The sequence below is a fragment of the Octodon degus genome, unplaced genomic scaffold (genome assembly GCF_000260255.1).
Source record: "Octodon degus isolate 3935 unplaced genomic scaffold, OctDeg1.0 scaffold00294, whole genome shotgun sequence".
Lineage (NCBI taxonomy): Eukaryota > Metazoa > Chordata > Mammalia > Rodentia > Octodontidae > Octodon > Octodon degus.
Genome location: NW_004524870.1, coordinates 255,942 through 264,635, shown reverse-complemented (window position 1 = coordinate 264,635; position 8,694 = coordinate 255,942).

Genomic DNA, 8,694 nt, shown 5'->3' with positions numbered 1-8,694 from the left:
CCAATTTGTTCTGTGTTAGTGTCCTGTGCACTTGTTACAGTGGTCTTGGTTTCTGAGGTTGCATTTTGTTCCTTCTCATCATTTTGTGTAGCACTCTTTTCTGATCTTTGTTGTAGATCTTCGTTGTTGTTATAACCTTAGCACGTACTGAAGTTCAGGTGCAGGTGCAGATCTACAAAGTTTGGATTTATCCAGCTGTGTCTGGCTTGGATCTGGCTGCTGTGCTCAGCTCCTTCTTGCTGCTGCCCTTGTGGGTGAACCTGTTGTGCCCCTTTGGCAAGATTTTGTGCTCCTGGACTAGCTGGGTGGTTCTATCCTCTACACTCTCTGCAGGGATTGCAGCTGCAGGGTTACACCTCAGTCCTGTATGCCAGGCCTGAATTGAGCCTGGAGGGCACAAGGTGTTGTATCATGAGAGGTAGCTCTTCCACACACTCACTGGGTTTGGGTTAGGACTGGGTCTGGGGGTTCCCGGAACGCGGCAGAAATTCCTACTTGGTGGGCGGGGTGGGGGAGGTCCTGTGGAGTGGTGGGGAGCGTCCCAAGTGGATGGAAGAGAGTTTCACCTATGCTGCACCTGGGCTGGGACCAGTAGTAGGTCCCACCAGCACAGGGTAGCAGAAAGCTCTCCCACACACTCACCAGACCTGGACTAGGACTCTGATGGGTTTTTCTTTGAATGTGACCTGCTTCTTTTCTCTAGCAGCTTTCAGTATATTATTCTTGTGCTGAATTTCTGGGATCTTGACTATTATATGTCCTGGTGTGTTTTTAATTGGGTTGAGGTTACTTGGTGTTCTGTATGCTTCGCTTCCCTGAATATCAGGTTGTTTCCTCATATTTGGGTAGTTTTCTGCTATTACACCTGCCCATATATTTTTTTTTATGTCATTTGTGTTGACTCCTTCTTTCTCATTGATGCCTATTAGTCTCATATTATTTAACTTTGCATCATCTTGCAGGTGTTGGATTACGTCTTCCTGCATCCTAGTTGTTTTTAAGAGATCCTTTCTTACCTTTTCACTAGCTGCACCAGTGTCTTCAAGATGTGAAACTCTGTCTTCACTTTCACTTAAACGGTTTTGTAAACTTGTGATTGAGATTTTAAATTCCTCTTTATCTCTTTGAGTCAGCTTCATGTGATCTATTTCTTTCCTGTATTGCTCATTCAAGGAATCCATCATTTTTCTAATCTTCTCTATTTTTTTTTTATCAATGTCTTCTTTAGAAGCAGTTATAAATTATTTTTACTGCAGTGTGTTTTTCAAATTGGGTTTCCTCTCTATGTTTCTGTAGTTGATTCTTTACTTCAGATGCTATGATTTCAGAGAATTCTTTTCTTATTTCAGAAAGTTCCATTGTGAGTTCCTCTATAACTTTCTGCTGTTGCTTATTTACTATTGACACTATTAATTCATACTTTTGAGCTGACCTAGTAGAAAAGAATTCCCTTCTGAGCTCCTCTATGACTTTCTGCTGTTGTTTATTTACTATCAATGTTATTAATTCATACATTAGAGCTGAGCTAGTGTCCTCTGCACTTGTTGTGGGTCGGCTTTGGGTTTCCTCCATATGTTTCTGCAATTGATTCTTTACGGCAGATGTTATTAATTCAGTGATTTCTTTTTTCAGCTCCAATCTGAGTTCTTCTATAGCTTTCTGCAGCTGCTTCTTTATTTCAGAAACTGTTGATAATTGATTTCAGCTGTGTGATTCCCAATTTGCTCTGTGTTAGGGTCCTCTGCACTTGTTATGGTTTGGCTTGGTACTGAAATTGCATTTTGCTCCTTCGCATTGTCATTTTGTGTAGCACTGTCTTCTGACCTTTGTTGCAGATCTTTGGTGAAGTTATAACCTTAGCACCTACTGAAGTTAAGGTGCATATCTACAAAGTCTGGATTTATCCAGCTGTGCCTGGCTTGGATCTGGCTGCTGTGCTCAGCTCCTTCTTGCTGCTACCCTTGGCGGTGAACCTGTGGTTCCCCTCTGGCAAGATTTTCTGCTCTTGGACTAGCTGGGTGGTTCTGTCCCCTATACTCTCTGCAGGGATTACACCACAGAGTTTCATCCCAGTCCTGTATGCCAACCCTGAGATGAGTCTGAAGCTGACAATGGGGAGTTGGGCAGAGGGAATGCTCTCCCACATACTCACTGGGCCTAGACTAGGGCTGGATCTAGGATTCTCGAGAAAGCGGCCGAATTTTTCACTCACTTGGTGGGCTTTGTGGGGGAGCTGCAGAGTAGTGAGTGGTCCCAAAGGTGCAGAAGAGCATCTCACTCACACTGCACTTGAGTTTGGACCATACAGGACCCGCACGTGCAGGATAGGCAGAAGCTCTCCCACACAGTCACCGGCATCGTCATACATTTTATAAAGGAAGAAGTATAAAGAACAATATAGAGTATGACTTTTAGAAATATAAAGGTTATAGGTCTGCAAATGTTGTAAGAAAATAATATGACTTCATATCCAAGTTTACTGTGTAAAGCAATAATTTATACTCACCCAGAGGACATTAAAATTAAATTTTACAATTATGTTAGCTAAATTCCCCATGTGTGTGTATTAAGGCAATTGTAGTTAATAATGGTCTATTGATCGTCTTTTATTTGCCATGTTTCAATTGTATTTGCTTTACTTCACTCTTTGGTGATTTTTTTGAGTGTGCTTATTTTCGTGTGCTTGTCATTTATATTAGGATGTAAATAACAATGATTATTAAACTCATTGTTGTTTTATTCATAATCTCAACATATTTCCATAGAGCTTTATTATTTAAATTTCTGTAAACAAAGCTAAATCTTAAACCTGTCATTAAACAATTCAATGAGGGTGACTAACTTCATGGCTTGATGTTATCTGAGTGTCCAGAAAGATTCATTGTGGCTACAGACATTGATAATAGGACACTCCAATGAGAAGGTGGCTGAAAATGTGGAAGGTGTGGTAGCGGGACGTCATGACTGGAAGCAATAATGTGTCACACATGTGGCCTCTTTACATGTGGCTTCACATGTAGTTCTCTCCAGAGGACTTCTTAACAGAAAAAGCATGTCTAAACCTATCTTTTCTCTCTTGGTGTGATTGCTTCATTCTGCGCATGGTCTGCCATGACAAGCTGTTGTTTATCTTCTACACCAATGATGAAACTATGGAGTTGCCTTATCTTGGCTTTTCACATCCAAAATCATGAACTAAATAAGATTTTTCTTAATATAAATTAGCTTCCTTGATGTTTCATTGTAATTACATAATAAGTGATGTAGTATTTTTGCAACATAATTAAATTACTATTTTTAAAAATTTTTATCTATTTTGTACACAGTCTCACTATGTAGCTTGAACTTGTAGTGATCCTCCTGTTTTCAGCCTCCCCAACACTGGAATTACAGCCATGCACCACCACAACTGTTCTCAGTAGCCAGCAAAGGAAAACCGTTGGTGGGGCCAACATGACATGTGGTGCTAGGGATCAAACTCTGGTCTCTGTGCTTACCTAAGCAGGTGCTTAGTCTGATGCACTATCTCACATTCCCCACAGTTAAATTACTAATCAAGGGCTGAGATTTCTGGCCACAAATGTTAAACAGTAGATTTACAGATCAAAACAACATACATAAAAAAGCTTAGTATACACATGAAAAACATTGATTTTATCATAATAACTATGGGACTTTACTCAGACATTAACTGAATTAATTAAACAGAAAACCATAGAAGAGGGAATCTGCAGTACTTTTTCTGTCCTTTTTTACATGTATTGGAGGCTCTGCAAGTTGTTAAAATTATCCTATTTTAACCCTATGGATGCATTCTTACTTTTTTGTTTTGTGCTTTCCTTTGAAAATAGCTCAGAACATTTCTCAGCATTATGAAATGTCATCTAACACATCTACAAAGTGTGACAAACATCTGTGATTCCTCATGTCTTCCATACGTGCTAAGACTAGATTTCCTAGTTGGAGAAAGTGGGACTTTCTATGAAACACTAGGGTGTTATAATATTATTGTTATATTAGTTATAATGATTCATTGCTCCTGCTTTGTCCACAGGGGAACTGAAAACTTCAGTAATTAGACAAGTATGTTGGTGATGTGTTATCCTAGACCTGCATGTAAATGGCAGTCTGTTAATTTCATAAGGTGCTGAGAAGCATTCAGTTACTAGTTGATCATGAAGACATTAAAGCTAGTTGAAATCTGATGTAGAAATCAGCCTCCTTATGGCCTTATTTGATTCTGATGTGTTTCAGTGAAACATATTCATCTAATTCCATTTAAACTGTTAGCTAAGGTAGAAGAAAAATAAAAGAAAATAGAATGTAGCACTTAAGTGGTCTATTTAACATTTTTACTCTAGTAAAATGTATGTTTATGAAATGACAGGCAATTAGGGACAAAACTGACTCTAAAACTAGATATAAATAACCTGAGCTATAAAATACACCAATTCACATTTCCTTTCTGGTTTCTCTCCAAAAGCCTGACAAATGGCTGATCCATCATTTTCTTCAGATATGTACATTAGTTTTACTTGGCAAGATTGAAATATAAAATGAAATGAAAATTATACCTAAAATGTAAATTATCAAAAAGATGAAATATTGGTTATTGTAGCATATTTGTTAGCTAAAGATTGATGAACAACACTAAAACGATAATTGATTATATAAATCTTTGGATAGATTTAAGCAATTTTACTGTGAATGTATTGGCTGATTTTTAAAATTATAATCATCATGGCTTATAGCCAAGAATTTTGGAAGAAATGCAAGATTATATCAAGCATGATTGTTCCCTGCTGCCAACCTTGACAGCCATTGATAGCTTCCCTTAATTTGAAGCCTGTCAGACTCATTAAAAGACAACATGGTCTAATGTTTTTTCAGTGATCACATTACCTTCATGTTAAATTATGATCTATGATATTTTAAAAAAATCTAGAATTTGAAATCGTACTATGTGAAAGCAGCTTATATTTGATGAACCTAGTTTCTTTGTTTATAACAAGTTTGAGTTGCATGACAGATTAAAAAAAAAACTATGAGAAATTGTCTTATCATTGACAGATGCAAACATTATATTCACTAATGTTTTAAACTTTATTGATATGCAATTCTTTCATTGATATGCATGTATGCTTTCTCATTTATAACAATTTTTTTACATATTCCATTATTTTTCCTTAACTTGGAAAGTAGGTTGTTTTCAAATATATCTTGAATAATATTTATGCTTAGTTGATTGAAAATATGGCTACCAAAATCAAGTTTGAAGGAAATGTCATTAGCTTCCCTAAGATGAACTTAATTGGTTTATATATACAATTTCTGCTCAGGGGCCAGGGGTTTGATCTATGGACCTGCCTTGCTGGCCCTGCCCCTCAGGGCGTGCTGAGACAGCAATTGAGACTGGGCATGGTGGCGCGCACCTGTAATCCCAGCTCTTGGGAGGCTGTAAATAGGAGGATCACTAAGAGTCTGATCTAGTAGTGAGACCCTGAACCCCCGTAGATGCTTCCCTAAAATAGAAAAATAAACAAATAAATAAATAAATCCTGAATTTACTGCAATAATCATAAAAGCCATTACAATGAATGCTGAGACTCAAACAACATACATACTTTTACCAAACTTTTACATGAAATACATATTTATTGTACAGGTGTACACTGATCAATATTGAGTTATTAGCAAATTTAAGAGTTGAAACTTTAAGTTATAGCCTTATGTTTGGCAAATGGAACAGTTCTTAGTCTTAGATCCTCATCTTTATACTTTTACATTTTCATACTAAAGGAAAGAAGATCCATACTCACATTGACAAAATATAACACAACGTATTATAGTAGCTGTGCGTATGTACATGTGTGTATGCATGAATTTTAGTGGCCTATGAAAGAGATCTATCTCAAATTGATTCTGTCTTAGGTTCTAAGAAATGTAATAGTGTGTTATCATGGCAAACTAAGTCAAAAATATGATATAAGGTAATGAAGAGTAAAATTATGAAATTACCTCTGTGTAGTTTGCCTGGAATTAGTGTCCTGCATTCAAAAGCTTCTAAGTCAAGCAGTGATAAGAACAGATCTTAGGTTAAAGCCAGCACAGTACTATTGTACTCTTTATGCCAGATTACTAACTAGAAGCTTCCAGATGAAGTATAACTTGGGGCTTTTTCATCCTAGCGTCTTTAAAGTACTGAATAAATAATTAGCAGGAAAACATTTAGAATTCAGATGTAAAAAGAGATACTTATTTTTAATTGAATGGACAAAACTTCTTCGAAACTTGAAATGCTGTATTTTAAAGTGTCAGTAAATAAATATTGAATATAATTTATCTTTGTATTTTAAGAAAATAAAAATTGGATCAATATAATCTCTACTGGCTATTAGAAAGTACAGAATTAGGTTCTTAAATCCCTTTCCTGCCTTGGTCAACTTTTATACATCAATGAATGAGTAAAAGGGTTTCCTTACCTTGGCAAATAAAGTCTCCATTATGTATCATTTCTATTATGAAATAAGCAAGAGAAAATAACTTGAAAGAAATATGTATGTGTTTGTGTGTTTTAAATATTTGTGCTCTAGAAAATTCCGTGCCCTTTCTTGTGTATAAAATCCCAAAGTGTGTGTGTGTGTGTGTGTGTGTGTGTGTGTGTGTCTGCATAGGTGATATTGAGGTGGGAAAAAAATGCTAAAAAACTGCAAAGATAGCATTTAAGACAGATCAACTACCTTAGAATAAAGTGTTGATCCAAATGAGTAGATAAAAGAAATATATAACTCTTTCATGTTAAATGCCACATATTCCATGCAAATTCCATGGAAACAATACTATAAAAATACTACTCACATATTATCACTGATCCAAGATAGCTAACATCCAAACCCTAAAGGAAAAGAGTTTTATTTTGGTTATAGCAGGTGTAGTACATGGTGATCTGGCTTCAAAGCAGAATTCTGATGATAGAAAGGATATGGCAGAGGAAAGCCTATAAACTCACAGCAGGCAAGAAGCAGAAGGTGAAGGTAGGAGCCAGAGACCACAGTACTTACATCCAGGCCACATCCTCACATTCTCCATGTCCAATTTACCTCTCTTAGTCAAAACAACCCCAAATAATACAATCAGCTATGAATTTAACAGTGGATGAATCCCCTGACAAGTATCATACAATCACATATGACATTTTTGAAAGATTTTTAGATCTAACCTATAAAGGTAAGTATTCAATTTCAAATCCTGTACAGATTTTGCTTTGACACATAGTCTTACATTAAAATATTCATTTGTTTGTATGCTCTTCCATCTGCTGTTTTTCCTGTGAAAAGCATACAGGGTAGAAACCAAGTTTGTATGAATCCATTTTGTTTTATTACATATTAAAGTGCACTTCTATCATCATATAGTGATGCCATTAGTGAGACTCAGAAAGGCTGGAAATAAATCCATGAGCAGGTGCACATTTGTGCTTTGAATATTTTCTAATATGAGTCTTTCATTTATTCAGATTATTGTGACAGGGCAACAAAATATCATTAATGCAGGCAAATTTAAATTTATCTGCAAAGCAATTCTTGGGTATTTTCTGCCTCTTCAGTTCTCCACCTATGTCTTCCCGTGTGTGTGTGTGTGTGTGTGTGTGTGTGTGTGTGTGTCTGTGTGTCTGTGTGTCTGTGTGTCTGTGTGTGTGTTAGGGATTTGTTGATCTGTTGGTGTACTTTAATTAAGAATTAATGGCAGGAATGGGGAAAAGAAAGACAGGAGATAAGAACTGGGTTCAGGTGGACACCTCTTTGCCTGATGGACAAAGGACTCAACAACAACAGTAGGGGCTTTTGTTTATACATTTTCAAATTCAGTATCATGAGACATAAGGTTGCCTAATAACTAACGGCTGAAGTGGTCCAGGCAAGATGCTTTCTTCAAGAGTGAAGTCGCTTGACTGCTTTATATACTGTGGCCTTACCCTGTCCTCACAAACATGACCAACTTCCAGATTCAGCTGTTCCCAAGTCTTTCCTTTTACTGTTTTTTTTTTTATGTAAATGATGGTCATTCCATCACAGCTGCAAAAGCTGTTTGGAGAGCTCTGTAGAAGAACTTTTTATTCTTGATGAACTTACTCATTGAATCTAAAGCTTTCCAATACAAAGGTTTATTGCACCTGTATAGAGCAACTTAATCATACACAGTCCAATACCCTGTAACAGTAGTGAGAAACAAATGCAGCTGGTAATTGTCAGAAATTTTTGGTGATTTGAATCTTTTTACAGTGAACATATTATTATGGCATTATTTCCACAACTCATGGTTATATTTTCTCCTGGATAGTTAAGACCAAGTAAAAGTGAGACCTGTATTGAGAATAATTAACTTCCTGCTATCTAACTAGGTCAGTTGGAACCAAGTACAGTACTTCTCAGATCTCTGTCAATGTCAGCTATCTGGATGAGTCACAATCTTTGCTTGACCAAGATACTTTCATTTTAAAGCATAAGAGATTTTTTTTTTTTTTCTGTGCAGGTGATTCTCCTTAGGCACATTACATCATTGAACCACTTTTCTCTGTGGTCTCTAATCTTGATCAGAAAATCAGGGACTGAATTGAGTTATAGTATGTCATATCAGAGTTTCTCTTATTTCCTGAGTCTTCACTGAACTCAGAGGGCTAGGGCCAAAATATTG